General features: G+C 44.3%; 55 non-coding genes across 55 annotated transcripts; all 55 read right to left on the reverse strand.

The window, feature by feature from the left end:
• Positions 1–27: 27 nt before the first annotated feature.
• trnac-gca (transfer RNA cysteine (anticodon GCA)) lies at positions 28–99 on the reverse strand. Its single transcript has one exon. It is a non-coding gene; the product is annotated as a tRNA-Cys (tRNA).
• Positions 100–748: 649 nt separating this feature from the next.
• Positions 749–820, reverse strand: trnac-gca (transfer RNA cysteine (anticodon GCA)). The gene has a single exon. It is a non-coding gene; the product is annotated as a tRNA-Cys (tRNA).
• Positions 821–1,116: 296 nt separating this feature from the next.
• Positions 1,117–1,188, reverse strand: trnac-gca (transfer RNA cysteine (anticodon GCA)). The gene has a single exon. It is a non-coding gene; the product is annotated as a tRNA-Cys (tRNA).
• Positions 1,189–1,469: 281 nt separating this feature from the next.
• Positions 1,470–1,541, reverse strand: trnac-gca (transfer RNA cysteine (anticodon GCA)). The gene has a single exon. It is a non-coding gene; the product is annotated as a tRNA-Cys (tRNA).
• Positions 1,542–1,837: 296 nt separating this feature from the next.
• On the reverse strand, positions 1,838–1,909 carry trnac-gca (transfer RNA cysteine (anticodon GCA)). The gene has a single exon. It is a non-coding gene; the product is annotated as a tRNA-Cys (tRNA).
• A 649-nt stretch (positions 1,910–2,558) lies between these two features.
• trnac-gca (transfer RNA cysteine (anticodon GCA)) lies at positions 2,559–2,630 on the reverse strand. The gene has a single exon. It is a non-coding gene; the product is annotated as a tRNA-Cys (tRNA).
• Positions 2,631–2,926: 296 nt separating this feature from the next.
• trnac-gca (transfer RNA cysteine (anticodon GCA)) lies at positions 2,927–2,998 on the reverse strand. Its single transcript has one exon. It is a non-coding gene; the product is annotated as a tRNA-Cys (tRNA).
• A 281-nt stretch (positions 2,999–3,279) lies between these two features.
• Positions 3,280–3,351, reverse strand: trnac-gca (transfer RNA cysteine (anticodon GCA)). The gene has a single exon. It is a non-coding gene; the product is annotated as a tRNA-Cys (tRNA).
• Positions 3,352–3,647: 296 nt separating this feature from the next.
• Positions 3,648–3,719, reverse strand: trnac-gca (transfer RNA cysteine (anticodon GCA)). Its single transcript has one exon. It is a non-coding gene; the product is annotated as a tRNA-Cys (tRNA).
• Positions 3,720–4,368: 649 nt separating this feature from the next.
• trnac-gca (transfer RNA cysteine (anticodon GCA)) lies at positions 4,369–4,440 on the reverse strand. Its single transcript has one exon. It is a non-coding gene; the product is annotated as a tRNA-Cys (tRNA).
• A 281-nt stretch (positions 4,441–4,721) lies between these two features.
• Positions 4,722–4,793, reverse strand: trnac-gca (transfer RNA cysteine (anticodon GCA)). Its single transcript has one exon. It is a non-coding gene; the product is annotated as a tRNA-Cys (tRNA).
• A 1,002-nt stretch (positions 4,794–5,795) lies between these two features.
• Positions 5,796–5,867, reverse strand: trnac-gca (transfer RNA cysteine (anticodon GCA)). The gene has a single exon. It is a non-coding gene; the product is annotated as a tRNA-Cys (tRNA).
• A 296-nt stretch (positions 5,868–6,163) lies between these two features.
• On the reverse strand, positions 6,164–6,235 carry trnac-gca (transfer RNA cysteine (anticodon GCA)). The gene has a single exon. It is a non-coding gene; the product is annotated as a tRNA-Cys (tRNA).
• Positions 6,236–6,516: 281 nt separating this feature from the next.
• trnac-gca (transfer RNA cysteine (anticodon GCA)) lies at positions 6,517–6,588 on the reverse strand. Its single transcript has one exon. It is a non-coding gene; the product is annotated as a tRNA-Cys (tRNA).
• A 296-nt stretch (positions 6,589–6,884) lies between these two features.
• trnac-gca (transfer RNA cysteine (anticodon GCA)) lies at positions 6,885–6,956 on the reverse strand. The gene has a single exon. It is a non-coding gene; the product is annotated as a tRNA-Cys (tRNA).
• Positions 6,957–7,605: 649 nt separating this feature from the next.
• Positions 7,606–7,677, reverse strand: trnac-gca (transfer RNA cysteine (anticodon GCA)). Its single transcript has one exon. It is a non-coding gene; the product is annotated as a tRNA-Cys (tRNA).
• Positions 7,678–7,958: 281 nt separating this feature from the next.
• trnac-gca (transfer RNA cysteine (anticodon GCA)) lies at positions 7,959–8,030 on the reverse strand. The gene has a single exon. It is a non-coding gene; the product is annotated as a tRNA-Cys (tRNA).
• A 281-nt stretch (positions 8,031–8,311) lies between these two features.
• Positions 8,312–8,383, reverse strand: trnac-gca (transfer RNA cysteine (anticodon GCA)). Its single transcript has one exon. It is a non-coding gene; the product is annotated as a tRNA-Cys (tRNA).
• A 296-nt stretch (positions 8,384–8,679) lies between these two features.
• On the reverse strand, positions 8,680–8,751 carry trnac-gca (transfer RNA cysteine (anticodon GCA)). The gene has a single exon. It is a non-coding gene; the product is annotated as a tRNA-Cys (tRNA).
• Positions 8,752–9,032: 281 nt separating this feature from the next.
• Positions 9,033–9,104, reverse strand: trnac-gca (transfer RNA cysteine (anticodon GCA)). Its single transcript has one exon. It is a non-coding gene; the product is annotated as a tRNA-Cys (tRNA).
• A 296-nt stretch (positions 9,105–9,400) lies between these two features.
• Positions 9,401–9,472, reverse strand: trnac-gca (transfer RNA cysteine (anticodon GCA)). Its single transcript has one exon. It is a non-coding gene; the product is annotated as a tRNA-Cys (tRNA).
• Positions 9,473–9,768: 296 nt separating this feature from the next.
• Positions 9,769–9,840, reverse strand: trnac-gca (transfer RNA cysteine (anticodon GCA)). Its single transcript has one exon. It is a non-coding gene; the product is annotated as a tRNA-Cys (tRNA).
• A 281-nt stretch (positions 9,841–10,121) lies between these two features.
• On the reverse strand, positions 10,122–10,193 carry trnac-gca (transfer RNA cysteine (anticodon GCA)). The gene has a single exon. It is a non-coding gene; the product is annotated as a tRNA-Cys (tRNA).
• Positions 10,194–10,474: 281 nt separating this feature from the next.
• On the reverse strand, positions 10,475–10,546 carry trnac-gca (transfer RNA cysteine (anticodon GCA)). The gene has a single exon. It is a non-coding gene; the product is annotated as a tRNA-Cys (tRNA).
• Positions 10,547–11,195: 649 nt separating this feature from the next.
• trnac-gca (transfer RNA cysteine (anticodon GCA)) lies at positions 11,196–11,267 on the reverse strand. Its single transcript has one exon. It is a non-coding gene; the product is annotated as a tRNA-Cys (tRNA).
• Positions 11,268–11,563: 296 nt separating this feature from the next.
• trnac-gca (transfer RNA cysteine (anticodon GCA)) lies at positions 11,564–11,635 on the reverse strand. The gene has a single exon. It is a non-coding gene; the product is annotated as a tRNA-Cys (tRNA).
• A 281-nt stretch (positions 11,636–11,916) lies between these two features.
• On the reverse strand, positions 11,917–11,988 carry trnac-gca (transfer RNA cysteine (anticodon GCA)). The gene has a single exon. It is a non-coding gene; the product is annotated as a tRNA-Cys (tRNA).
• Positions 11,989–12,284: 296 nt separating this feature from the next.
• On the reverse strand, positions 12,285–12,356 carry trnac-gca (transfer RNA cysteine (anticodon GCA)). Its single transcript has one exon. It is a non-coding gene; the product is annotated as a tRNA-Cys (tRNA).
• Positions 12,357–12,637: 281 nt separating this feature from the next.
• On the reverse strand, positions 12,638–12,709 carry trnac-gca (transfer RNA cysteine (anticodon GCA)). The gene has a single exon. It is a non-coding gene; the product is annotated as a tRNA-Cys (tRNA).
• A 296-nt stretch (positions 12,710–13,005) lies between these two features.
• Positions 13,006–13,077, reverse strand: trnac-gca (transfer RNA cysteine (anticodon GCA)). The gene has a single exon. It is a non-coding gene; the product is annotated as a tRNA-Cys (tRNA).
• Positions 13,078–13,373: 296 nt separating this feature from the next.
• Positions 13,374–13,445, reverse strand: trnac-gca (transfer RNA cysteine (anticodon GCA)). The gene has a single exon. It is a non-coding gene; the product is annotated as a tRNA-Cys (tRNA).
• Positions 13,446–13,725: 280 nt separating this feature from the next.
• trnac-gca (transfer RNA cysteine (anticodon GCA)) lies at positions 13,726–13,797 on the reverse strand. The gene has a single exon. It is a non-coding gene; the product is annotated as a tRNA-Cys (tRNA).
• Positions 13,798–14,024: 227 nt separating this feature from the next.
• On the reverse strand, positions 14,025–14,096 carry trnac-gca (transfer RNA cysteine (anticodon GCA)). Its single transcript has one exon. It is a non-coding gene; the product is annotated as a tRNA-Cys (tRNA).
• A 281-nt stretch (positions 14,097–14,377) lies between these two features.
• On the reverse strand, positions 14,378–14,449 carry trnac-gca (transfer RNA cysteine (anticodon GCA)). Its single transcript has one exon. It is a non-coding gene; the product is annotated as a tRNA-Cys (tRNA).
• A 296-nt stretch (positions 14,450–14,745) lies between these two features.
• trnac-gca (transfer RNA cysteine (anticodon GCA)) lies at positions 14,746–14,817 on the reverse strand. The gene has a single exon. It is a non-coding gene; the product is annotated as a tRNA-Cys (tRNA).
• A 281-nt stretch (positions 14,818–15,098) lies between these two features.
• trnac-gca (transfer RNA cysteine (anticodon GCA)) lies at positions 15,099–15,170 on the reverse strand. The gene has a single exon. It is a non-coding gene; the product is annotated as a tRNA-Cys (tRNA).
• Positions 15,171–15,466: 296 nt separating this feature from the next.
• trnac-gca (transfer RNA cysteine (anticodon GCA)) lies at positions 15,467–15,538 on the reverse strand. Its single transcript has one exon. It is a non-coding gene; the product is annotated as a tRNA-Cys (tRNA).
• A 281-nt stretch (positions 15,539–15,819) lies between these two features.
• Positions 15,820–15,891, reverse strand: trnac-gca (transfer RNA cysteine (anticodon GCA)). The gene has a single exon. It is a non-coding gene; the product is annotated as a tRNA-Cys (tRNA).
• A 296-nt stretch (positions 15,892–16,187) lies between these two features.
• trnac-gca (transfer RNA cysteine (anticodon GCA)) lies at positions 16,188–16,259 on the reverse strand. The gene has a single exon. It is a non-coding gene; the product is annotated as a tRNA-Cys (tRNA).
• Positions 16,260–16,555: 296 nt separating this feature from the next.
• Positions 16,556–16,627, reverse strand: trnac-gca (transfer RNA cysteine (anticodon GCA)). Its single transcript has one exon. It is a non-coding gene; the product is annotated as a tRNA-Cys (tRNA).
• Positions 16,628–16,907: 280 nt separating this feature from the next.
• trnac-gca (transfer RNA cysteine (anticodon GCA)) lies at positions 16,908–16,979 on the reverse strand. Its single transcript has one exon. It is a non-coding gene; the product is annotated as a tRNA-Cys (tRNA).
• Positions 16,980–17,628: 649 nt separating this feature from the next.
• On the reverse strand, positions 17,629–17,700 carry trnac-gca (transfer RNA cysteine (anticodon GCA)). The gene has a single exon. It is a non-coding gene; the product is annotated as a tRNA-Cys (tRNA).
• A 648-nt stretch (positions 17,701–18,348) lies between these two features.
• trnac-gca (transfer RNA cysteine (anticodon GCA)) lies at positions 18,349–18,420 on the reverse strand. Its single transcript has one exon. It is a non-coding gene; the product is annotated as a tRNA-Cys (tRNA).
• Positions 18,421–19,069: 649 nt separating this feature from the next.
• On the reverse strand, positions 19,070–19,141 carry trnac-gca (transfer RNA cysteine (anticodon GCA)). The gene has a single exon. It is a non-coding gene; the product is annotated as a tRNA-Cys (tRNA).
• Positions 19,142–19,422: 281 nt separating this feature from the next.
• Positions 19,423–19,494, reverse strand: trnac-gca (transfer RNA cysteine (anticodon GCA)). The gene has a single exon. It is a non-coding gene; the product is annotated as a tRNA-Cys (tRNA).
• A 296-nt stretch (positions 19,495–19,790) lies between these two features.
• On the reverse strand, positions 19,791–19,862 carry trnac-gca (transfer RNA cysteine (anticodon GCA)). Its single transcript has one exon. It is a non-coding gene; the product is annotated as a tRNA-Cys (tRNA).
• Positions 19,863–20,143: 281 nt separating this feature from the next.
• On the reverse strand, positions 20,144–20,215 carry trnac-gca (transfer RNA cysteine (anticodon GCA)). The gene has a single exon. It is a non-coding gene; the product is annotated as a tRNA-Cys (tRNA).
• A 296-nt stretch (positions 20,216–20,511) lies between these two features.
• On the reverse strand, positions 20,512–20,583 carry trnac-gca (transfer RNA cysteine (anticodon GCA)). Its single transcript has one exon. It is a non-coding gene; the product is annotated as a tRNA-Cys (tRNA).
• A 296-nt stretch (positions 20,584–20,879) lies between these two features.
• trnac-gca (transfer RNA cysteine (anticodon GCA)) lies at positions 20,880–20,951 on the reverse strand. Its single transcript has one exon. It is a non-coding gene; the product is annotated as a tRNA-Cys (tRNA).
• A 280-nt stretch (positions 20,952–21,231) lies between these two features.
• On the reverse strand, positions 21,232–21,303 carry trnac-gca (transfer RNA cysteine (anticodon GCA)). The gene has a single exon. It is a non-coding gene; the product is annotated as a tRNA-Cys (tRNA).
• A 649-nt stretch (positions 21,304–21,952) lies between these two features.
• trnac-gca (transfer RNA cysteine (anticodon GCA)) lies at positions 21,953–22,024 on the reverse strand. Its single transcript has one exon. It is a non-coding gene; the product is annotated as a tRNA-Cys (tRNA).
• A 296-nt stretch (positions 22,025–22,320) lies between these two features.
• trnac-gca (transfer RNA cysteine (anticodon GCA)) lies at positions 22,321–22,392 on the reverse strand. The gene has a single exon. It is a non-coding gene; the product is annotated as a tRNA-Cys (tRNA).
• A 281-nt stretch (positions 22,393–22,673) lies between these two features.
• Positions 22,674–22,745, reverse strand: trnac-gca (transfer RNA cysteine (anticodon GCA)). Its single transcript has one exon. It is a non-coding gene; the product is annotated as a tRNA-Cys (tRNA).
• Positions 22,746–23,394: 649 nt separating this feature from the next.
• On the reverse strand, positions 23,395–23,466 carry trnac-gca (transfer RNA cysteine (anticodon GCA)). The gene has a single exon. It is a non-coding gene; the product is annotated as a tRNA-Cys (tRNA).
• Positions 23,467–24,114: 648 nt separating this feature from the next.
• On the reverse strand, positions 24,115–24,186 carry trnac-gca (transfer RNA cysteine (anticodon GCA)). The gene has a single exon. It is a non-coding gene; the product is annotated as a tRNA-Cys (tRNA).
• Positions 24,187–24,823: the final 637 nt, after the last annotated feature.

A 24,823-nucleotide genomic window follows, 5' to 3' on the forward strand; every position in this document is an offset into this window, starting at 1 on the left:
TGCTTCTGAAACTTCTCATATCTGAAGAGGGGGCACCCAGAGTTGAACTGGGGACCTCTTGATCTGCAGTCAAATGCTCTACCACTGAGCTATACCCCCAATTATTTTTGATAAGTTCAGTCTGTGGGCCACTCTGTTGGACTACAGATGGGTGGCTCTGCTGGAGGAAGTCTGCACCTGCGGTGGAATGTACTGGTGATGGCGTAAACCGTCATTGCAGCCACTTTTGTCCTGCAATGTGGTAAAAGTTGTTTTTGTCCAACATAAAACAGCTAGAATAAAAGCTTAGGGGAATATTGTTTTCCTTTTTGAACATGTTGAAACAGGGAATCAACCACTTCCATAAAGACTAGTGCTTCTGAAACTTCTAATATCTGTAGAGGGGGCATCCAGAGCTAAACTGGGGACCTCTTGATCTGCAGTCAAATGCTCTACCACTGAGCTATACCCCCAACTAGTTTTGATAAGTTCAGTCTGCTGGCCACTCTGTTGGACGACAGACGGGTGGCTCTGCTGGAGGCAGTCTGCAACTGCGATGGAATGGAATGTTGACAGAGTAGACTGTCATTGCAGCCACTTTTGACCTGCAATGTGGTAAAAGTTGTTTTTGTCCGAAATAAAACAGCTAGAATAAAATCTTAAGGCAATAGTGTTTTCCTTTTTGAACAAGGGAAAGATGAGCTTTTTGAAACTGGGTATCAGCCACTTTTATAAAGACTAGTGCTTCTGAAACTTCTCATATCTGAAGAGGGGGCACCCAGAGTTGAACTGGGGACCTCTTGATCTGCAGTCAAATGCTCTACCACTGAGCTATACCCCCAACTAGTTTTGATAAGTTCAGTCTGCTGGCCACTCTGTTGGACTACAGACGGGTGGCTCTGCTGGAGGCAGTCTGCAACTGCGATGGAATGGAATGTTGACAGAGTAGACTGTCATTGCAGCCACCTTTGACCTGCAATGTGGTAAAAGTTGTTTTTGTCCGAAATAAAACAGCTAGAATAAAATCTTAAGGCAATAGTGTTTTCCTTTTTGAACAAGGGAAAGATGAGATTTTTGAAACTGGGTATCAGCCACTTTTATAAAGACTAGTGCTTCTGAAACTTCTCATATCTGAAGAGGGGGCACCCAGAGTTGAACTGGGGACCTCTTGATCTGCAGTCAAATGCTCTACCACTGAGCTATACCCCCAACTAGTTTTGATAAGTTCAGTCTGCTGGCCACTCTGTTGGACTACAGACGGGTGGCTCTGCTGGAGGAAGTCTGCACCTGCGGTGGAATGTACTGGTGATGGCGTAAACTGTCATTGCAGCCACTTTTGGCCTGCAATGTGGTAAAAGTTGTTTTTGTCCAACATAAAACAGCTAGAATAAAAGCTTAATGGAATATTGTTTTCCTTTTTGAACATGTTGAAACAGGGAATCAACCACTTCCATAAAGACTAGTGCTTCTGAAACTTCTAATATCTGTAGAGGGGGCACCCAGAGTTGAACTGGGGACCTCTTGATCTGCAGTCAAATGCTCTACCGCTGAGCTATACCCCCAATTGTTTTTGATATGTTCAGTCTGCGGGCCACTCTGTTGGACTACAGACGGGTGGCTCTGCTGGAGGCAGTCTGCAACTGCGATGGAATGGAATGTTGACAGAGTAGACTGTCATTGCAGCCACTTTTGACCTGCAATGTGGTAAAAGTTGTTTTTGTCCGAAATAAAACAGCTAGAATAAAATCTTAAGGCAATAGTGTTTTCCTTTTTGAACAAGGGAAAGATGAGCATTTTGAAACTGGGAATCAGCCACTTTTATAAAGACTAGTGCTTCTGAAACTTCTCATATCTGAAGAGGGGGCACCCAGAGTTGAACTGGGGACCTCTTGATCTGCAGTCAAATGCTCTACCACTGAGCTATACCCCCAATTATTTTTGATAAGTTCAGTCTGTGGGCCACTCTGTTGGACTACAGATGGGTGGCTCTGCTGGAGGAAGTCTGCACCTGCGGTGGAATGTACTGGTGATGGCGTAAACCGTCATTGCAGCCACTTTTGTCCTGCAATGTGGTAAAAGTTGTTTTTGTCCAACATAAAACAGCTAGAATAAAAGCTTAGGGGAATATTGTTTTCCTTTTTGAACATGTTGAAACAGGGAATCAACCACTTCCATAAAGACTAGTGCTTCTGAAACTTCTAATATCTGTAGAGGGGGCATCCAGAGCTAAACTGGGGACCTCTTGATCTGCAGTCAAATGCTCTACCACTGAGCTATACCCCCAACTAGTTTTGATAAGTTCAGTCTGCTGGCCACTCTGTTGGACGACAGACGGGTGGCTCTGCTGGAGGCAGTCTGCAACTGCGATGGAATGGAATGTTGACAGAGTAGACTGTCATTGCAGCCACTTTTGACCTGCAATGTGGTAAAAGTTGTTTTTGTCCGAAATAAAACAGCTAGAATAAAATCTTAAGGCAATAGTGTTTTCCTTTTTGAACAAGGGAAAGATGAGCTTTTTGAAACTGGGTATCAGCCACTTTTATAAAGACTAGTGCTTCTGAAACTTCTCATATCTGAAGAGGGGGCACCCAGAGTTGAACTGGGGACCTCTTGATCTGCAGTCAAATGCTCTACCACTGAGCTATACCCCCAACTAGTTTTGATAAGTTCAGTCTGCTGGCCACTCTGTTGGACTACAGACGGGTGGCTCTGCTGGAGGCAGTCTGCAACTGCGATGGAATGGAATGTTGACAGAGTAGACTGTCATTGCAGCCACCTTTGACCTGCAATGTGGTAAAAGTTGTTTTTGTCCGAAATAAAACAGCTAGAATAAAATCTTAAGGCAATAGTGTTTTCCTTTTTGAACAAGGGAAAGATGAGATTTTTGAAACTGGGTATCAGCCACTTTTATAAAGACTAGTGCTTCTGAAACTTCTCATATCTGAAGAGGGGGCACCCAGAGTTGAACTGGGGACCTCTTGATCTGCAGTCAAATGCTCTACCACTGAGCTATACCCCCAACTAGTTTTGATAAGTTCAGTCTGCTGGCCACTCTGTTGGACTACAGACGGGTGGCTCTGCTGGAGGAAGTCTGCACCTGCGGTGGAATGTACTGGTGATGGCGTAAACTGTCATTGCAGCCACTTTTGGCCTGCAATGTGGTAAAAGTTGTTTTTGTCCAACATAAAACAGCTAGAATAAAAGCTTAATGGAATATTGTTTTCCTTTTTGAACATGTTGAAACAGGGAATCAACCACTTCCATAAAGACTAGTGCTTCTGAAACTTCTAATATCTGTAGAGGGGGCACCCAGAGTTGAACTGGGGACCTCTTGATCTGCAGTCAAATGCTCTACCGCTGAGCTATACCCCCAATTGTTTTTGATATGTTCAGTCTGCGGGCCACTCTGTTGGACTACAGACGGGTGGCTCTGCTGGAGGCAGTCTGCAACTGCGATGGAATGGAATGTTGACAGAGTAGACTGTCATTGCAGCCACTTTTGACCTGCAATGTGGTAAAAGTTGTTTTTGTCCGAAATAAAACAGCTAGAATAAAATCTTAAGGCAATAGTGTTTTCCTTTTTGAACAAGGGAAAGATGAGCATTTTGAAACTGGGAATCAGCCACTTTTATAAAGACTAGTGCTTCTGAAACTTCTCATATCTGAAGAGGGGGCACCCAGAGTTGAACTGGGGACCTCTTGATCTGCAGTCAAATGCTCTACCAGTGAGCTATACCCCCAATTATTTTTGATAAGTTCAGTCTGTGGGCCACTCTGTTGGACTACAGATGGGTGGCTCTGCTGGAGGAAGTCTGCACCTGCGGTGGAATGTACTGGTGATGGCGTAAACCGTCATTGCAGCCACTTTTGTCCTGCAATGTGGTAAAAGTTGTTTTTGTCCAACATAAAACAGCTAGAATAAAAGCTTAGGGGAATATTGTTTTCCTTTTTGAACATGTTGAAACAGGGAATCAACCACTTCCATAAAGACTAGTGCTTCTGAAACTTCTAATATCTGTAGAGGGGGCATCCAGAGCTAAACTGGGGACCTCTTGATCTGCAGTCAAATGCTCTACCACTGAGCTATACCCCCAACTAGTTTTGATAAGTTCAGTCTGCTGGCCACTCTGTTGGACGACAGACGGGTGGCTCTGCTGGAGGCAGTCTGCAACTGCGATGGAATGGAATGTTGACAGAGTAGACTGTCATTGCAGCCACCTTTGACCTGCAATGTGGTAAAAGTTGTTTTTGTCCGAAATAAAACAGCTAGAATAAAGTCTTAAGGCAATAGTGTTTTCCTTTTTGAACAAGGGAAAGATGAGCTTTTTGAAACTGGGTATCAGCCACTTTTATAAAGACTAGTGCTTCTGAAACTTCTCATATCTGAAGAGGGGGCACCCAGAGTTGAACTGGGGACCTCTTGATCTGCAGTCAAATGCTCTACCACTGAGCTATACCCCCAACTAGTTCTGATAAGTTCAGTCTGCTGGCCACTCTGTTGGACTACAGACGGGTGGCTCTGCTGGAGGCAGTCTGCACCTGCGGTGGAATGTACTGGTGATGGCGTAAACCGTCATTGCAGCCACTTTTGTCCTGCAATGTGGTAAAAGTTGTTTTTGTCCAACATAAAACAGCTAGAATAAAAGCTTAGGGGAATATTGTTTTCCTTTTTGAACTTGTTGAAACAGGGAATCAACCACTTCCATAAAGACTAGTGCTTCTGAAACTTCTAATATCTGTAGAGGGGGCATCCAGAGTTGAACTGGGGACCTCTTGATCTGCAGTCAAATGCTCTACCACTGAGCTATACCCCCAACTAGTTCTGATAAGTTCAGTCTGCTGGCCACTCTGTTGGACTACAGATGGGTGGCTCTGCTGGAGGAAGTCTGCACCTGCGGTGGAATGTACTGGTGATGGCGTAAACCGTCATTGCAGCCACTTTTGTCCTGCAATGTGGTAAAAGTTGTTTTTGTCCAACATAAAACAGCTAGAATAAAAGCTTAGGGGAATATTGTTTTCCTTTTTGAACATGTTGAAACAGGGAATCAACCACTTCCATAAAGACTAGTGCTTCTGAAACTTCTAATATCTGTAGATGGGGCATCCAGAGTTGAACTGGGGACCTCTTGATCTGCAGTCAAATGCTCTACCACTGAGCTATACCCCCAACTAGTTCTGATAAGTTCAGTCTGCTGGCCACTCTGTTGGACTACAGACGGGTGGCTCTGCTGGAGGCAGTCTGCAACTGCGATGGAATGGAATGTTGACAGAGTAGACTGTCATTGCAGCCACTTTTGACCTGCAATGTGGTAAAAGTTGTTTTTGTCCGAAATAAAACAGCTAGAATAAAATCTTAAGGCAATAGTGTTTTCCTTTTTGAACAAGGGAAAGATGAGCTTTTTGAAACTGGGAATCAGCCACTTTTATAAAGACTAGTGCTTCTGAAACTTCTCATATCTGAAGAGGGGGCACCCAGAGTTGAACTGGGGACCTCTTGATCTGCAGTCAAATGCTCTACCGCTGAGGTATACCCCCAATTATTTTTGATAAGTTCAGTCTGTGGGCCACTCTGTTGGACTACAGATGGGTGGCTCTGCTGGAGGAAGTCTGCACCTGCGGTGGAATGTACTGGTGATGGCGTAAACTGTCATTGCAACCACTTTTGGCCTGCAATGTGGTAAAAGTTGTTTTTGTCCAACATAAAACAGCTAGAATAAAAGCTTAGGGGAATATTGTTTTCCTTTTTGAACATGTTGAAACAGGGAATCAACCACTTCCATAAAGACTAGTGCTTCTGAAACTTCTAATATCTGTAGAGGGGGCACCCAGAGTTGAACTGGGGACCTCTTGATCTGCAGTCAAATGCTCTACCACTGAGCTATACCCCCAACTAGTTTTGATAAGTTCAGTCTGCTGGCCACTCTGTTGGACGACAGACGGGTGGCTCTGCTGGAGGCAGTCTGCAACTGCGATGGAATGGAATGTTGACAGAGTAGACTGTCATTGCAGCCACCTTTGACCTGCAATGTGGTAAAAGTTGTTTTTGTCCGAAATAAAACAGCTAGAATAAAATCTTAAGGCAATAGTGTTTTCCTTTTTGAACAAGGGAAAGATGAGCTTTTTGAAACTGGGTATCAGCCACTTTTATAAAGACTAGTGCTTCTGAAACTTCTCATATCTGAAGAGGGGGCACCCAGAGTTGAACTGGGGACCTCTTGATCTGCAGTCAAATGCTCTACCGCTGAGCTATACCCCCAATTATTTTTGATAAGTTCAGTCTGTGGGCCACTCTGTTGGACTACAGATGGGTGGCTCTGCTGGAGGAAGTCTGCACCTGCGGTGGAATGTACTGGTGATGGCGTAAACTGTCATTGCAACCACTTTTGGCCTGAAATGTGGTAAAAGTTGTTTTTGTCCAACATAAAACAGCTAGAATAAAAGCTTAGGGGAATATTGTTTTCCTTTTTGAACATGTTGAAACAGGGAATCAACCACTTCCATAAAGACTAGTGCTTCTGAAACTTCTAATATCTGTAGAGGGGGCACCCAGAGTTGAACTGGGGACCTCTTGATCTGCAGTCAAATGCTCTACCACTGAGCTATACCCCCAACTAGTTCTGATAAGTTCAGTCTGCTGGCCACTCTGTTGGACTACAGACGGGTGGCTCTGCTGGAGGCAGTCTGCAACTGCGATGGAATGGAATGTTGACAGAGTAGACTGTCATTGCAGCCACTTTTGACCTGCAATGTGGTAAAAGTTGTTTTTGTCCGAAATAAAACAGCTAGAATAAAATCTTAAGGCAATAGTGTTTTCCTTTTTAAACAAGGGAAAGATGAGCTTTTTGAAACTGGGAATCAGCCACTTTTATAAAGACTAGTGCTTCTGAAACTTCTAATATCTGTAGAGGGGGCACCCAGAGTTGAACTGGGGACCTCTTGATCTGCAGTCAAATGCTCTACCACTGAGCTATACCCCCAACTAGTTTTGATAAGTTCAGTCTGCTGGCCACTCTGTTGGACTACAGACGGGTGGCTCTGCTGGAGGCAGTCTGCAACTGCGATGGAATGGAATGTTGACAGAGTAGACTGTCATTGCAGCCACCTTTGACCTGCAATGTGGTAAAAGTTGTTTTTGTCCGAAATAAAACAGCTAGAATAAAATATTAAGGCAATAGTGTTTTCCTTTTTGAACAAGGGAAAGATGAGATTTTTGAAACTGGGTATCAGCCACTTTTATAAAGACTAGTGCTTCTGAAACTTCTCATATCTGAAGAGGGGGCACCCAGAGTTGAACTGCGGACCTCTTGATCTGCAGTCAAATGCTCTGCCACTGAGCTATACCCCCAACTAGTTTTGATAAGTTCAGTCTGCTGGCCACTCTGTTGGACTACAGACGGGTGGCTCTGCTGGAGGAAGTCTGCACCTGCGGTGGAATGTACTGGTGATGGCGTAAACTGTCATTGCAGCCACTTTTGGCCTGCAATGTGGTAAAAGTTGTTTTTGTCCAACATAAAACAGCTAGAATAAAAGCTTAATGGAATATTGTTTTCCTTTTTGAACATGTTGAAACAGGGAATCAACCACTTCCATAAAGACTAGTGCTTCTGAAACTTCTAATATCTGTAGAGGGGGCACCCAGAGTTGAACTGGGGACCTCTTGATCTGCAGTCAAATGCTCTACCGCTGAGCTATACCCCCAATTGTTTTTGATATGTTCAGTCTGCGGGCCACTCTGTTGGACTACAGACGGGTGGCTCTGCTGGAGGCAGTCTGCACCTGCGGTGGAATGTACTGGTGATGGCGTAAACCGTCATCGCAGCTACTTTTGCCCTGCAATGTGGTAAAAGTTGTTTTTCTCCAACATAAAACAGCTAGAATAAAAGCTTAGGGGAATATTGTTTTCCTTTTTGAACATGTTGAAACAGGGAATCAACCACTTCCATAAAGACTAGTGCTTCTGAAACTTCTAATATCTGTAGAGGGGGCACCCAGAGTTGAACTGGGGACCTCTTGATCTGCAGTCAAATGCTCTACCGCTGAGCTATACCCCCAATTGTTTTTGATATGTTCAGTCTGCGGGCCACTCTGTTGGACTACAGACGGGTGGCTCTGCTGGAGGCAGTCTGCACCTGCGGTGGAATGTACTGGTGATGGCGTAAACCGTCATTGCAGCCACTTTTGTCCTGCAATGTGGTAAAAGTTGTTTTTGTCCAACATAAAACAGCTAGAATAAAAGCTTAGGGGAATATTGTTTTCCTTTTTGAACATGTTGAAACAGGGAATCAACCACTTCCATAAAGACTAGTGCTTCTGAAACTTCTAATATCTGTAGAGGGGGCATCCAGAGTTGAACTGGGGACCTCTTGATCTGCAGTCAAATGCTCTACCACTGAGCTATACCCCCAACTAGTTTTGATAAGTTCAGTCTGCTGGCCACTCTGTTGGACGACAGACGGGTGGCTCTGCTGGAGGCAGTCTGCAACTGCGATGGAATGGAATGTTGACAGAGTAGACTGTCATTGCAGCCACCTTTGACCTGCAATGTGGTAAAAGTTGTTTTTGTCCGAAATAAAACAGCTAGAATAAAATCTTAAGGCAATAGTGTTTTCCTTTTTGAACAAGGGAAAGATGAGCTTTTTGAAACTGGGTATCAGCCACTTTTATAAAGACTAGTGCTTCTGAAACTTCTCATATCTGAAGAGGGGGCACCCAGAGTTGAACTGGGGACCTCTTGATCTGCAGTCAAATGCTCTACCGCTGAGCTATACCCCCAATTATTTTTGATAAGTTCAGTCTGTGGGCCACTCTGTTGGACTACAGATGGGTGGCTCTGCTGGAGGAAGTCTGCACCTGCGGTGGAATGTACTGGTGATGGCGTAAACTGTCATTGCAACCACTTTTGGCCTGAAATGTGGTAAAAGTTGTTTTTGTCCAACATAAAACAGCTAGAATAAAAGCTTAGGGGAATATTGTTTTCCTTTTTGAACATGTTGAAACAGGGAATCAACCACTTCCATAAAGACTAGTGCTTCTGAAACTTCTAATATCTGTAGAGGGGGCACCCAGAGTTGAACTGGGGACCTCTTGATCTGCAGTCAAATGCTCTACCACTGAGCTATACCCCCAACTAGTTCTGATAAGTTCAGTCTGCTGGCCACTCTGTTGGACTACAGACGGGTGGCTCTGCTGGAGGCAGTCTGCAACTGCGATGGAATGGAATGTTGACAGAGTAGACTGTCATTGCAGCCACTTTTGACCTGCAATGTGGTAAAAGTTGTTTTTGTCCGAAATAAAACAGCTAGAATAAAATCTTAAGGCAATAGTGTTTTCCTTTTTAAACAAGGGAAAGATGAGCTTTTTGAAACTGGGAATCAGCCACTTTTATAAAGACTAGTGCTTCTGAAACTTCTAATATCTGTAGAGGGGGCACCCAGAGTTGAACTGGGGACCTCTTGATCTGCAGTCAAATGCTCTACCACTGAGCTATACCCCCAACTAGTTTTGATAAGTTCAGTCTGCTGGCCACTCTGTTGGACTACAGACGGGTGGCTCTGCTGGAGGCAGTCTGCAACTGCGATGGAATGGAATGTTGACAGAGTAGACTGTCATTGCAGCCACCTTTGACCTGCAATGTGGTAAAAGTTGTTTTTGTCCGAAATAAAACAGCTAGAATAAAATATTAAGGCAATAGTGTTTTCCTTTTTGAACAAGGGAAAGATGAGATTTTTGAAACTGGGTATCAGCCACTTTTATAAAGACTAGTGCTTCTGAAACTTCTCATATCTGAAGAGGGGGCACCCAGAGTTGAACTGCGGACCTCTTGATCTGCAGTCAAATGCTCTACCACTGAGCTATACCCCCAACTAGTTTTGATAAGTTCAGTCTGCTGGCCACTCTGTTGGACTACAGACGGGTGGCTCTGCTGGAGGAAGTCTGCACCTGCGGTGGAATGTACTGGTGATGGCGTAAACTGTCATTGCAGCCACTTTTGGCCTGCAATGTGGTAAAAGTTGTTTTTGTCCAACATAAAACAGCTAGAATAAAAGCTTAATGGAATATTGTTTTCCTTTTTGAACATGTTGAAACAGGGAATCAACCACTTCCATAAAGACTAGTGCTTCTGAAACTTCTAATATCTGTAGAGGGGGCACCCAGAGTTGAACTGGGGACCTCTTGATCTGCAGTCAAATGCTCTACCGCTGAGCTATACCCCCAATTGTTTTTGATATGTTCAGTCTGCGGGCCACTCTGTTGGACTACAGACGGGTGGCTCTGCTGGAGGCAGTCTGCACCTGCGGTGGAATGTACTGGTGATGGCGTAAACCGTCATCGCAGCTACTTTTGCCCTGCAATGTGGTAAAAGTTGTTTTTCTCCAACATAAAACAGCTAGAATAAAAGCTTAGGGGAATATTGTTTTCCTTTTTGAACATGTTGAAACAGGGAATCAACCACTTCCATAAAGACTAGTGCTTCTGAAACTTCTAATATCTGTAGAGGGGGCACCCAGAGTTGAACTGGGGACCTCTTGATCTGCAGTCAAATGCTCTACCGCTGAGCTATACCCCCAATTGTTTTTGATATGTTCAGTCTGCGGGCCACTCTGTTGGACTACAGACGGGTGGCTCTGCTGGAGGCAGTCTGCACCTGCGGTGGAATGTACTGGTGATGGCGTAAACCGTCATTGCAGCCACTTTTGTCCTGCAATGTGGTAAAAGTTGTTTTTGTCCAACATAAAACAGCTAGAATAAAAGCTTAGGGGAATATTGTTTTCCTTTTTGAACATGTTGAAACAGGGAATCAACCACTTCCATAAAGACTAGTGCTTCTGAAACTTCTAATATCTGTAGAGGGGGCATCCAGAGCTAAACTGGGGACCTCTTGATCTGCAGTCAAATGCTCTACCACTGAGCTATACCCCCAACTAGTTTTGATAAGTTCAGTCTGCTGGCCACTCTGTTGGACGACAGACGGGTGGCTCTGCTGGAGGCAGTCTGCAACTGCGATGGAATGGAATGTTGACAGAGTAGACTGTCATTGCAGCCACTTTTGACCTGCAATGTGGTAAAAGTTGTTTTTGTCCGAAATAAAACAGCTAGAATAAAATCTTAAGGCAATAGTGTTTTCCTTTTTGAACAAGGGAAAGATGAGCTTTTTGAAACTGGGTATCAGCCACTTTTATAAAGACTAGTGCTTCTGAAACTTCTCATATCTGAAGAGGGGGCACCCAGAGTTGAACTGGGGACCTCTTGATCTGCAGTCAAATGCTCTACCACTGAGCTATACCCCCAACTAGTTTTGATAAGTTCAGTCTGCTGGCCACTCTGTTGGACTACAGACGGGTGGCTCTGCTGGAGGCAGTCTGCAACTGCGATGGAATGGAATGTTGACAGAGTAGACTGTCATTGCAGCCACCTTTGACCTGCAATGTGGTAAAAGTTGTTTTTGTCCGAAATAAAACAGCTAGAATAAAATATTAAGGCAATAGTGTTTTCCTTTTAGAAAAAGTGAAAGATGAGCTTTTTGAAACTGGGTATCAGCCACTTTTATAAAGACTAGTGCTTCTGAAACTTCTCATATCTGAAGAGGGGGCACCCAGAGTTGAACTGGGGACCTCTTGATCTGCAGTCAAATGCTCTACCACTGAGCTATACCCCCAACTAGTTTCGATAAGTTCAGTCTGCTGGCCACTCTGTTGGACTACAGACGGGTGGCTCTGCTGGAGGAAGTCTGCACCTGCGGTGGAATGTACTGGTGATGGCGTAAACTGTCATTGCAGCCACTTTTGGCCTGCAATGTGGTAAAAGTTGTTTTTGTCCAACATAAAACAGCTAGAATAAAAGCTTAATGGAATATTGTTTTCCTTTTTGAACATGTTGAAACAGGGAATCAACCACTTCCATAAAGACTAGTGCTTCTGAAACTTCTAATATCTGTAGAGGGGGCACCCAGAGTTGAACTGGGGACCTCTTGATCTGCAGTCAAATGCTCTACCACTGAGCTATACCCCCAATTGTTTTTGATATGTTCAGTCTGCGGGCCACTCTGTTGGACTACAGACGGGTGGCTCTGCTGGAGGCAGTCTGCAACTGCGATGGAATGGAATGTTGACAGAGTAGACTGTCATTGCAGCCACCTTTGACCTGCAATGTGGTAAAAGTTGTTTTTGTCCGAAATAAAACAGCTAGAATAAAATCTTAAGGCAATAGTGTTTTCCTTTTTGAACAAGGGAAAGATGAGCTTTTTGAAACTGGGTATCAGCCACTTTTATAAAGACTAGTGCTTCTGAAACTTCTCATATCTGAAGAGGGGGCACCCAGAGTTGAACTGGGGACCTCTTGATCTGCAGTCAAATGCTCTACCACTGAGCTATACCCCCAACTAGTTTCGATAAGTTCAGTCTGCTGGCCACTCTGTTGGACTACAGACGGGTGGCTCTGCTGGAGGAAGTCTGCACCTGCGGTGGAATGTACTGGTGATGGCGTAAACTGTCATTGCAGCCACTTTTGGCCTGTAATGTGGTAAAAGTTGTTTTTGTCCAACATAAAACAGCTAGAATAAAAGCTTAATGGAATATTGTTTTCCTTTTTGAACATGTTGAAACAGGGAATCAACCACTTCCATAAAGACTAGTGCTTCTGAAACTTCTAATATCTGTAGAGGGGGCACCCAGAGTTGAACTGGGGACCTCTTGATCTGCAGTCAAATGCTCTACCACTGAGCTATACCCCCAATTGTTTTTGATATGTTCAGTCTGCGGGCCACTCTGTTGGACTACAGACGGGTGGCTCTGCTGGAGGCAGTCTGCAACTGCGATGGAATGGAATGTTGACAGAGTAGACTGTCATTGCAGCCACCTTTGACCTGCAATGTGGTAAAAGTTGTTTTTGTCCGAAATAAAACAGCTAGAATAAAATCTTAAGGCAATAGTGTTTTCCTTTTTGAACAAGGGAAAGATGAGCTTTTTGAAACTGGGTATCAGCCACTTTTATAAAGACTAGTGCTTCTGAAACTTCTCATATCTGAAGAGGGGGCACCCAGAGTTGAACTGGGGACCTCTTGATCTGCAGTCAAATGCTCTACCACTGAGCTATACCCCCAACTAGTTTTGATAAGTTCAGTCTGCTGGCCACTCTGTTGGACTACAGACGGGTGGCTCTGCTGGAGGCAGTCTGCAACTGCGATGGAATGGAATGTTGACAGAGTAGACTGTCATTGCAGCCACCTTTGACCTGCAATGTGGTAAAAGTTGTTTTTGTCCGAAATAAAACAGCTAGAATAAAATCTTAAGGCAATAGTGTTTTCCTTTTTGAACAAGGGAAAGATGAGATTTTTGAAACTGGGTATCAGCCACTTTTATAAAGACTAGTGCTTCTGAAACTTCTCATATCTGAAGAGGGGGCACCCAGAGTTGAACTGGGGACCTCTTGATCTGCAGTCAAATGCTCTACCACTGAGCTATACCCCCAACTAGTTTTGATAAGTTCAGTCTGCTGGCCACTCTGTTGGATTACAGACGGGTGGCTCTGCTGGAGGAAGTCTGCACCTGCGGTGGAATGTACTGGTGATGCGTAAACTGTCATTGCAGCCACTTTTGGCCTGCAATGTGGTAAAAGTTGTTTTTGTCCAACATAAAACAGCTAGAATAAAAGCTTAATGGAATATTGTTTTCCTTTTTGAACATGTTGAAACAGGGAATCAACCACTTCCATAAAGACTAGTGCTTCTGAAACTTCTAATATCTGTAGAGGGGGCACCCAGAGTTGAACTGGGGACCTCTTGATCTGCAGTCAAATGCTCTACCGCTGAGCTATACCCCCAATTCTTTTTGATATGTTCAGTCTGCGGGCCACTCTGTTGGACTACAGACAGCCACCTTTGACCTGCAATGTGGTAAAAGTTGTTTTTGTCCGAAATAAAACAGCTAGAATAAAATCTTAAGGCAGTAGTGTTTTCCTTTTTGAACAAGGGAAAGATGAGCTTTTTGAAACTGGGTATCAGCCACTTTTATAAAGACTAGTGCTTCTGAAACTTCTCATATCTGAAGAGGGGGCACCCAGAGTTGAACTGGGGACCTCTTGATCTGCAGTCAAATGCTCTACCACTGAGCTATACCCCCAACGAGCTTCAATAAGTTCAGTCTGCTGGCCACTCTGTTGGACTACAGACGGGTGGCTCTGCTGGAGGAAGTCTGCACCTGCGGTGGAATGTACTGGTGATGGCGTAAACTGTCATTGCAGCCACTTTTGGCCTGCAATGTGGTAAAAGTTGTTTTTGTCCAACATAAAACAGCTAGAATAAAAGCTTAATGGAATATTGTTTTCCTTTTTGAACATGTTGAAACAGGGAATCAACCACTTCCATAAAGACTAGTGCTTCTGAAACTTCTAATATCTGTAGAGGGGGCACCCAGAGTTGAACTGGGGACCTCTTGATCTGCAGTCAAATGCTCTACCACTGAGCTATACCCCCAATTGTTTTTGATATGTTCAGTCTGCGGGCCACTCTGTTGGACTACAGACGGGTGGCTCTGCTGGAGGCAGTCTGCAACTGCGATGGAATGGAATGTTGACAGAGTAGACTGTCATTGCAGCCACCTTTGACCTGCAATGTGGTAAAAGTTGTTTTTGTCCGAAATAAAACAGCTAGAATAAAATCTTAAGGCAATAGTGTTTTCCTTTTTGAACAAGGGAAAGATGAGCTTTTTGAAACTGGGTATCAGCCACTTTTATAAAGACTAGTGCTTCTGAAACTTCTCATATCTGAAGAGGGGGCACCCAGAGTTGAACTGGGGACCTCTTGATCTGCAGTCAAATGCTCTACCACTGAGCTATACCCCCAACTAGTTTCGATAAGTTCAGTCTGCTGGCCACTCTGTTGGACTACAGACGGGTGGCTCTGCTGGAGGAAGTCTGCACCTGCGGTGGAATGTACTGGTGATGGCGTAAACTGTCATTGCAGCCACTTTTGGCCTGCAATGTGGTAAAAGTTGTTTTTGTCCAACATAAAACAGCTAGAATAAAAGCTTAATGGAATATTGTTTTCCTTTTTGAACATGTTGAAACAGGGAATCAACCACTTCCATAAAGACTAGTGCTTCTGAAACTTCTAATATCTGTAGAGGGGGCACCCAGAGTTGAACTGGGGACCTCTTGATCTGCAGTCAAATGCTCTACCACTGAGCTATACCCCCAATTGTTTTTGATATGTTCAGTCTGCGGGCCACTCTGTTGGACTACAGACGGGTGGCTCTGCTGGAGGCAGTCTGCAACTGCGATGGAATGGAATGTTGACAGAGTAGACTGTCATTGCAGCCACCTTTGACCTGCAATGTGGTAAAAGTTGTTTTTGTCCGAAATAAAACAGCTAGAATAAAATCTTAAGGCAATAGTGTTTTCCTTTTTGAACAAGGGAAAGATGAGCTTTTTGAAACTGGGTATCAGCCACTTTTATAAAGACTAGTGCTTCTGAAACTTCTCATATCTGAAGAGGGGGCACCCAGAGTTGAACTGGGGACCTCTTGATCTGCAGTCAAATGCTCTACCACTGAGCTATACCCCCAACTAGTTTCGATAAGTTCAGTCTGCTGGCCACTCTGTTGGACTACAGACGGGTGGCTCTGCTGGAGGAAGTCTGCACCTGCGGTGGAATGTACTGGTGATGGCGTAAACTGTCATTGCAGCCACTTTTGGCCTGCAATGTGGTAAAAGTTGTTTTTGTCCAACATAAAACAGCTAGAATAAAAGCTTAATGGAATATTGTTTTCCTTTTTGAACATGTTGAAACAGGGAATCAACCACTTCCATAAAGACTAGTGCTTCTGAAACTTCTAATATCTGTAGAGGGGGCACCCAGAGTTGAACTGGGGACCTCTTGATCTGCAGTCAAATGCTCTACCACTGAGCTATACCCCCAATTGTTTTTGATATGTTCAGTCTGCGGGCCACTCTGTTGGACTACAGACGGGTGGCTCTGCTGGAGGCAGTCTGCAACTGCGATGGAATGGAATGTTGACAGAGTAGACTGTCATTGCAGCCACCTTTGACCTGCAATGTGGTAAAAGTTGTTTTTGTCCGAAATAAAACAGCTAGAATAAAATCTTAAGGCAATAGTGTTTTCCTTTTTGAACAAGGGAAAGATGAGCTTTTTGAAACTGGGTATCAGCCACTTTTATAAAGACTAGTGCTTCTGAAACTTCTCATATCTGAAGAGGGGGCACCCAGAGTTGAACTGGGGACCTCTTGATCTGCAGTCAAATGCTCTACCACTGAGCTATACCCCCAACTAGTTTTGATAAGTTCAGTCTGCTGGCCACTCTGTTGGACTACAGACGGGTGGCTCTGCTGGAGGCAGTCTGCAACTGCGATGGAATGGAATGTTGACAGAGTAGACTGTCATTGCAGCCACCTTTGACCTGCAATGTGGTAAAAGTTGTTTTTGTCCGAAATAAAACAGCTAGAATAAAATCTTAAGGCAATAGTGTTTTCCTTTTTGAACAAGGGAAAGATGAGATTTTTGAAACTGGGTATCAGCCACTTTTATAAAGACTAGTGCTTCTGAAACTTCTCATATCTGAAGAGGGGGCACCCAGAGTTGAACTGGGGACCTCTTGATCTGCAGTCAAATGCTCTACCACTGAGCTATACCCCCAACTAGTTTTGATAAGTTCAGTCTGCTGGCCACTCTGTTGGATTACAGACGGGTGGCTCTGCTGGAGGAAGTCTGCACCTGCGGTGGAATGTACTGGTGATGCATAAACTGTCATTGCAGCCACTTTTGGCCTGCAATGTGGTAAAAGTTGTTTTTGTCCAACATAAAACAGCTAGAATAAAAGCTTAATGGAATATTGTTTTCCTTTTTGAACATGTTGAAACAGGGAATCAACCACTTCCATAAAGACTAGTGCTTCTGAAACTTCTAATATCTGTAGAGGGGGCACCCAGAGTTGAACTGGGGACCTCATGATCTGCAGTCAAATGCTCTACCGCTGAGCTATACCCCCAATTGTTTTTGATATGTTCAGTCTGCGGGCCACTCTGTTGGACTACAGACGGGTGGCTCTGCTGGAGGCAGTCTGCACCTGCGGTGGAATGTACTGGTGATGGCGTAAACCGTCATTGCAGCCACTTTTGTCCTGCAATGTGGTAAAAGTTGTTTTTGTCCAACATAAAACAGCTAGAATAAAAGCTTAGGGGAATATTGTTTTCCTTTTTGAACATGTTGAAACAGGGAATCAACCACTTCCATAAAGACTAGTGCTTCTGAAACTTCTAATATCTGTAGAGGGGGCATCCAGAGCTAAACTGGGGACCTCTTGATCTGCAGTCAAATGCTCTACCACTGAGCTATACCCCCAACTAGTTTTGATAAGTTCAGTCTGCTGGCCACTCTGTTGGACGACAGACGGGTGGCTCTGCTGGAGGCAGTCTGCAACTGCGATGGAATGGAATGTTGACAGAGTAGACTGTCATTGCAGCCACCTTTGACCTGCAATGTGGTAAAAGTTGTTTTTGTCCGAAATAAAACAGCTAGAATAAAATCTTAAGGCAATAGTGTTTTCCTTTTTGAACAAGGGAAAGATGAGCTTTTTGAAACTGGGTATCAGCCACTTTTATAAAGACTAGTGCTTCTGAAACTTCTCATATCTGAAGAGGGGGCACCCAGAGTTGAACTGGGGACCTCTTGATCTGCAGTCAAATGCTCTACCACTGAGCTATACCCCCAACTAGTTTTGATAAGTTCAGTCTGCTGGCCACTCTGTTGGACTACAGACGGGTGGCTCTGCTGGAGGCAGTCTGCAACTGCGATGGAATGGAATGTTGACAGAGTAGACTGTCATTGCAGCCACCTTTGACCTGCAATGTGGTAAAAGTTGTTTTTGTCCGAAATAAAACAGCTAGAATAAAATCTTAAGGCAATAGTGTTTTCCTTTTTGAACAAGGGAAAGATGAGATTTTTGAAACTGGGTATCAGCCACTTTTATAAAGACTAGTGCTTCTGAAACTTCTCATATCTGAAGAATGGGCACCCAGAGTTGAACTGGGGACCTCTTGATCTGCAGTCAAATGCTCTACCACTGAGCTATACCCCCAACTAGTTTTGATAAGTTCAGTCTGCTGGCCACTCTGTTGGATTACAGACGGGTGGCTCTGCTGGAGGAAGTCTGCACCTGCGGTGGAATGTACTGGTGATGCGTAAACTGTCATTGCAGCCACTTTTGGCCTGCAATGTGGTAAAAGTTGTTTTTGTCCAACATAAAACAGCTAGAATAAAAGCTTAATGGAATATTGTTTTCCTTTTTGAACATGTTGAAACAGGGAATCAACCACTTCCATAAAGACTAGTGCTTCTGAAACTTCTAATATCTGTAGAGGGGGCACCCAGAGTTGAACTGGGGACCTCTTGATCTGCAGTCAAATGCTCTACCGCTGAGCTATACCCCCAATTGTTTTTGATATGTTCAGTCTGCGGGCCACTCTGTTGGACTACAGACGGGTGGCTCTGCTGGAGGCAGTCTGCACCTGCGGTGGAATGTACTGGTGATGGCGTAAACCGTCATTGCAGCCACTTTTGTCCTGCAATGTGGTAAAAGTTGTTTTTGTCCAACATAAAACAGCTAGAATAAAAGCTTAGGGGAATATTGTTTTCCTTTTTGAACATGTTGAAACAGGGAATCAACCACTTCCATAAAGACTAGTGCTTCTGAAACTTCTAATATCTGTAGAGGGGGCATCCAGAGCTAAACTGGGGACCTCTTGATCTGCAGTCAAATGCTCTACCACTGAGCTATACCCCCAACTAGTTTTGATAAGTTCAGTCTGCTGGCCACTCTGTTGGACGACAGACGGGTGGCTCTGCTGGAGGCAGTCTGCAACTGCGATGGAATGGAATGTTGACAGAGTAGACTGTCATTGCAGCCACTTTTGACCTGCAATGTGGTAAAAGTTGTTTTTGTCCGAAATAAAACAGCTAGAATAAAATCTTAAGGCAATAGTGTTTTCCTTTTTGAACAAGGGAATGATGAGCTTTTTGAAACTGGGTATCAGCCACTTTTATAAAGACTAGTGCTTCTGAAACTTCTCATATCTGAAGAGGGGGCACCCAGAGTTGAACTGGGGACCTCTTGATCTGCAGTCAAATGCTCTACCGCTGAGCTATACCCCCAATTGTTTTTGATATGTTCAGTCTGCGGGCCACTCTGTTGGACTACAGACGGGTGGCTCTGCTGGAGGCAGTCTGCACCTGCGGTGGAATGTACTGGTGATGGCGTAAACCGTCATTGCAGCCACTTTTGTCCTGCAATGTGGTAAAAGTTGTTTTTGTCCAACATAAAACAGCTAGAATAAAAGCTTAGGGGAATATTGTTTTCCTTTTTGAACATGTTGAAACAGGGAATCAACCACTTCCATAAAGACTAGTGCTTCTGAAACTTCTAATATCTGTAGAGGGGGCACCCAGAGTTGAACTGGGGACCTCTTGATCTGCAGTCAAATGCTCTACCACTGAGCTATACCCCCAATTGTTTTTGATATGTTCAGTCTGCGGGCCACTCTGTTGGACTACAGACGGGTGGCTCTGCTGGAGGCAGTCTGCAACTGCGATGGAATGGAATGTTGACAGAGTAGACTGTCATTGCAGCCACCTTTGACCTGCAATGTGGTAAAAGTTGTTTTTGTCCGAAATAAAACAGCTAGAATAAAATCTTAAGGCAATAGTGTTTTCCTTTTTGAACAAGGGAAAGATGAGCTTTTTGAAACTGGGTATCAGCCACTTTTATAAAGACTAGTGCTTCTGAAACTTCTCATATCTGAAGAGGGGGCACCCAGAGTTGAACTGGGGACCTCTTGATCTGCAGTCAAATGCTCTACCACTGAGCTATACCCCCAACTAGTTTCGATAAGTTCAGTCTGCTGGCCACTCTGTTGGACTACAGACGGGTGGCTCTGCTGGAGGAAGTCTGCACCTGCGGTGGAATGTACTGGTGATGGCGTAAACTGTCATTGCAGCCACTTTTGGCCTGCAATGTGGTAAAAGTTGTTTTTGTCCAACATAAAACAGCTAGAATAAAAGCTTAATGGAATATTGTTTTCCTTTTTGAACATGTTGAAACAGGGAATCAACCACTTCCATAAAGACTAGTGCTTCTGAAACTTCTAATATCTGTAGAGGGGGCACCCAGAGTTGAACTGGGGACCTCTTGATCTGCAGTCAAATGCTCTACCACTGAGCTATACCCCCAATTGTTTTTGATATGTTCAGTCTGCGGGCCACTCTGTTGGACTACAGACGGGTGGCTCTGCTGGAGGCAGTCTGCAACTGCGATGGAATGGAATGTTGACAGAGTAGACTGTCATTGCAGCCACCTTTGACCTGCAATGTGGTAAAAGTTGTTTTTGTCCGAAATAAAACAGCTAGAATAAAATCTTAAGGCAATAGTGTTTTCCTTTTTGAACAAGGGAAAGATGAGCTTTTTGAAACTGGGTATCAGCCACTTTTATAAAGACTAGTGCTTCTGAAACTTCTCATATCTGAAGAGGGGGCACCCAGAGTTGAACTGGGGACCTCTTGATCTGCAGTCAAATGCTCTACCACTGAGCTATACCCCCAACTAGTTTTGATAAGTTCAGTCTGCTGGCCACTCTGTTGGACTACAGACGGGTGGCTCTGCTGGAGGCAGTCTGCAACTGCGATGGAATGGAATGTTGACAGAGTAGACTGTCATTGCAGCCACCTTTGACCTGCAATGTGGTAAAAGTTGTTTTTGTCCGAAATAAAACAGCTAGAATAAAATCTTAAGGCAATAGTGTTTTCCTTTTTGAACAAGGGAAAGATGAGATTTTTGAAACTGGGTATCAGCCACTTTTATAAAGACTAGTGCTTCTGAAACTTCTCATATCTGAAGAGGGGGCACCCAGAGTTGAACTGGGGACCTCTTGATCTGCAGTCAAATGCTCTACCACTGAGCTATACCCCCAACTAGTTTTGATAAGTTCAGTCTGCTGGCCACTCTGTTGGATTACAGACGGGTGGCTCTGCTGGAGGAAGTCTGCACCTGCGGTGGAATGTACTGGTGATGCATAAACTGTCATTGCAGCCACTTTTGGCCTGCAATGTGGTAAAAGTTGTTTTTGTCCAACATAAAACAGCTAGAATAAAAGCTTAATGGAATATTGTTTTCCTTTTTGAACATGTTGAAACAGGGAATCAACCACTTCCATAAAGACTAGTGCTTCTGAAACTTCTAATATCTGTAGAGGGGGCACCCAGAGTTGAACTGGGGACCTCTTGATCTGCAGTCAAATGCTCTACCGCTGAGCTATACCCCCAATTGTTTTTGATATGTTCAGTCTGCGGGCCACTCTGTTGGACTACAGACGGGTGGCTCTGCTGGAGGCAGTCTGCACCTGCGGTGGAATGTACTGGTGATGGCGTAAACCGTCATTGCAGCCACTTTTGTCCTGCAATGTGGTAAAAGTTGTTTTTGTCCAACATAAAACAGCTAGAATAAAAGCTTAGGGGAATATTGTTTTCCTTTTTGAACATGTTGAAACAGGGAATCAACCACTTCCATAAAGACTAGTGCTTCTGAAACTTCTAATATCTGTAGAGGGGGCATCCAGAGCTAAACTGGGGACCTCTTGATCTGCAGTCAAATGCTCTACCACTGAGCTATACCCCCAACTAGTTTTGATAAGTTCAGTCTGCTGGCCACTCTGTTGGACGACAGACGGGTGGCTCTGCTGGAGGCAGTCTGCAACTGCGATGGAATGGAATGTTGACAGAGTAGACTGTCATTGCAGCCACCTTTGACCTGCAATGTGGTAAAAGTTGTTTTTGTCCGAAATAAAACAGCTAGAATAAAATCTTAAGGCAATAGTGTTTTCCTTTTTGAACAAGGGAAAGATGAGCTTTTTGAAACTGGGTATCAGCCACTTTTATAAAGACTAGTGCTTCTGAAACTTCTCATATCTGAAGAGGGGGCACCCAGAGTTGAACTGGGGACCTCTTGATCTGCAGTCAAATGCTCTACCACTGAGCTATACCCCCAACTAGTTTTGATAAGTTCAGTCTGCTGGCCACTCTGTTGGACTACAGACGGGTGGCTCTGCTGGAGGCAGTCTGCAACTGCGATGGAATGGAATGTTGACAGAGTAGACTGTCATTGCAGCCACCTTTGACCTGCAATGTGGTAAAAGTTGTTTTTGTCCGAAATAAAACAGCTAGAATAAAATCTTAAGGCAATAGTGTTTTCCTTTTTGAACAAGGGAAAGATGAGCTTTTTGAAACTGGGTATCAGCCACTTTTATAAAGACTAGTGCTTCTGAAACTTCTCATATCTGAAGAGGGGGCACCCAGAGTTGAACTGGGGACCTCTTGATCTGCAGTCAAATGCTCTACCACTGAGCTATACCCCCAACTAGTTTCGATAAGTTCAGTCTGCTGGCCACTCTGTTGGACTACAGACGGGTGGCTCTGCTGGAGGAAGTCTGCACCTGCGGTGGAATGTACTGGTGATGGCGTAAACTGTCATTGCAGCCACTTTTGGCCTGCAATGTGGTAAAAGTTGTTTTTGTCCAACATAAAACAGCTAGAATAAAAGCTTAATGGAATATTGTTTTCCTTTTTGAACATGTTGAAACAGGGAATCAACCACTTCCATAAAGACTAGTGCTTCTGAAACTTCTAATATCTGTAGAGGGGGCACCCAGAGTTGAACTGGGGACCTCTTGATCTGCAGTCAAATGCTCTACCGCTGAGCTATACCCCCAATTGTTTTTGATATGTTCAGTCTGCGGGCCACTCTGTTGGACTACAGACGGGTGGCTCTGCTGGAGGCAGTCTGCACCTGCGGTGGAATGTACTGGTGATGGCGTAAACCGTCATTGCAGCCACTTTTGTCCTGCAATGTGGTAAAAGTTGTTTTTGTCCAACATAAAACAGCTAGAATAAAAGCTTAGGGGAATATTGTTTTCCTTTTTGAACATGTTGAAACAGGGAATCAACCACTTCCATAAAGACTAGTGCTTCTGAAACTTCTAATATCTGTAGAGGGGGCATCCAGAGCTAAACTGGGGACCTCTTGATCTGCAGTCAAATGCTCTACCACTGAGCTATACCCCCAACTAGTTTTGATAAGTTCAGTCTGCTGGCCACTCTGTTGGACGACAGACGGGTGGCTCTGCTGGAGGCAGTCTGCAACTGCGATGGAATGGAATGTTGACAGAGTAGACTGTCATTGCAGCCACCTTTGACCTGCAATGTGGTAAAAGTTGTTTTTGTCCGAAATAAAACAGCTAGAATAAAATCTTAAGGCAATAGTGTTTTCCTTTTTGAACAAGGGAAAGATGAGCTTTTTGAAACTGGGTATCAGCCACTTTTATAAAGACTAGTGCTTCTGAAACTTCTCATATCTGAAGAGGGGGCACCCAGAGTTGAACTGGGGACCTCTTGATCTGCAGTCAAATGCTCTACCACTGAGCTATACCCCCAACTAGTTTTGATAAGTTCAGTCTGCTGGCCACTCTGTTGGACTACAGACGGGTGGCTCTGCTGGAGGCAGTCTGCAACTGCGATGGAATGGAATGTTGACAGAGTAGACTGTCATTGCAGCCACCTTTGACCTGCAATGTGGTAAAAGTTGTTTTTGTCCGAAATAAAACAGCTAGAATAAAATCTTAAGGCAATAGTGTTTTCCTTTTTGAACAAGGGAAAGATGAGATTTTTGAAACTGGGTATCAGCCACTTTTATAAAGACTAGTGCTTCTGAAACTTCTCATATCTGAAGAATGGGCACCCAGAGTTGAACTGGGGACCTCTTGATCTGCAGTCAAATGCTCTACCACTGAGCTATACCCCCAACTAGTTTTGATAAGTTCAGTCTGCTGGCCACTCTGTTGGATTACAGACGGGTGGCTCTGCTGGAGGAAGTCTGCACCTGCGGTGGAATGTACTGGTGATGCGTAAACTGTCATTGCAGCCACTTTTGGCCTGCAATGTGGTAAAAGTTGTTTTTGTCCAACATAAAACAGCTAGAATAAAAGCTTAATGGAATATTGTTTTCCTTTTTGAACATGTTGAAACAGGGAATCAACCACTTCCATAAAGACTAGTGCTTCTGAAACTTCTAATATCTGTAGAGGGGGCACCCAGAGTTGAACTGGGGACCTCTTGATCTGCAGTCAAATGCTCTACCGCTGAGCTATACCCCCAATTGTTTTTGATATGTTCAGTCTGCGGGCCACTCTGTTGGACTACAGACGGGTGGCTCTGCTGGAGGCAGTCTGCACCTGCGGTGGAATGTACTGGTGATGGCGTAAACCGTCATTGCAGCCACTTTTGTCCTGCAATGTGGTAAAAGTTGTTTTTGTCCAACATAAAACAGCTAGAATAAAAGCTTAGGGGAATATTGTTTTCCTTTTTGAACATGTTGAAACAGGGAATCAACCACTTCCATAAAGACTAGTGCTTCTGAAACTTCTAATATCTGTAGAGGGGGCATCCAGAGCTAAACTGGGGACCTCTTGATCTGCAGTCAAATGCTCTACCACTGAGCTATACCCCCAACTAGTTTTGATAAGTTCAGTCTGCTGGCCACTCTGTTGGACGACAGACGGGTGGCTCTGCTGGAGGCAGTCTGCAACTGCGATGGAATGGAATGTTGACAGAGTAGACTGTCATTGCAGCCACTTTTGACCTGCAATGTGGTAAAAGTTGTTTTTGTCCGAAATAAAACAGCTAGAATAAAATCTTAAGGCAATAGTGTTTTCCTTTTTGAACAAGGGAATGATGAGCTTTTTGAAACTGGGTATCAGCCACTTTTATAAAGACTAGTGCTTCTGAAACTTC

Source organism: Anarhichas minor, unplaced genomic scaffold (genome assembly GCF_050575085.1).
Source record: "Anarhichas minor isolate MPS153535 unplaced genomic scaffold, ASM5057508v1 ptg000055l, whole genome shotgun sequence".
In the NCBI taxonomy this organism is placed as follows: Eukaryota; Metazoa; Chordata; class Actinopteri; order Perciformes; family Anarhichadidae; genus Anarhichas; species Anarhichas minor.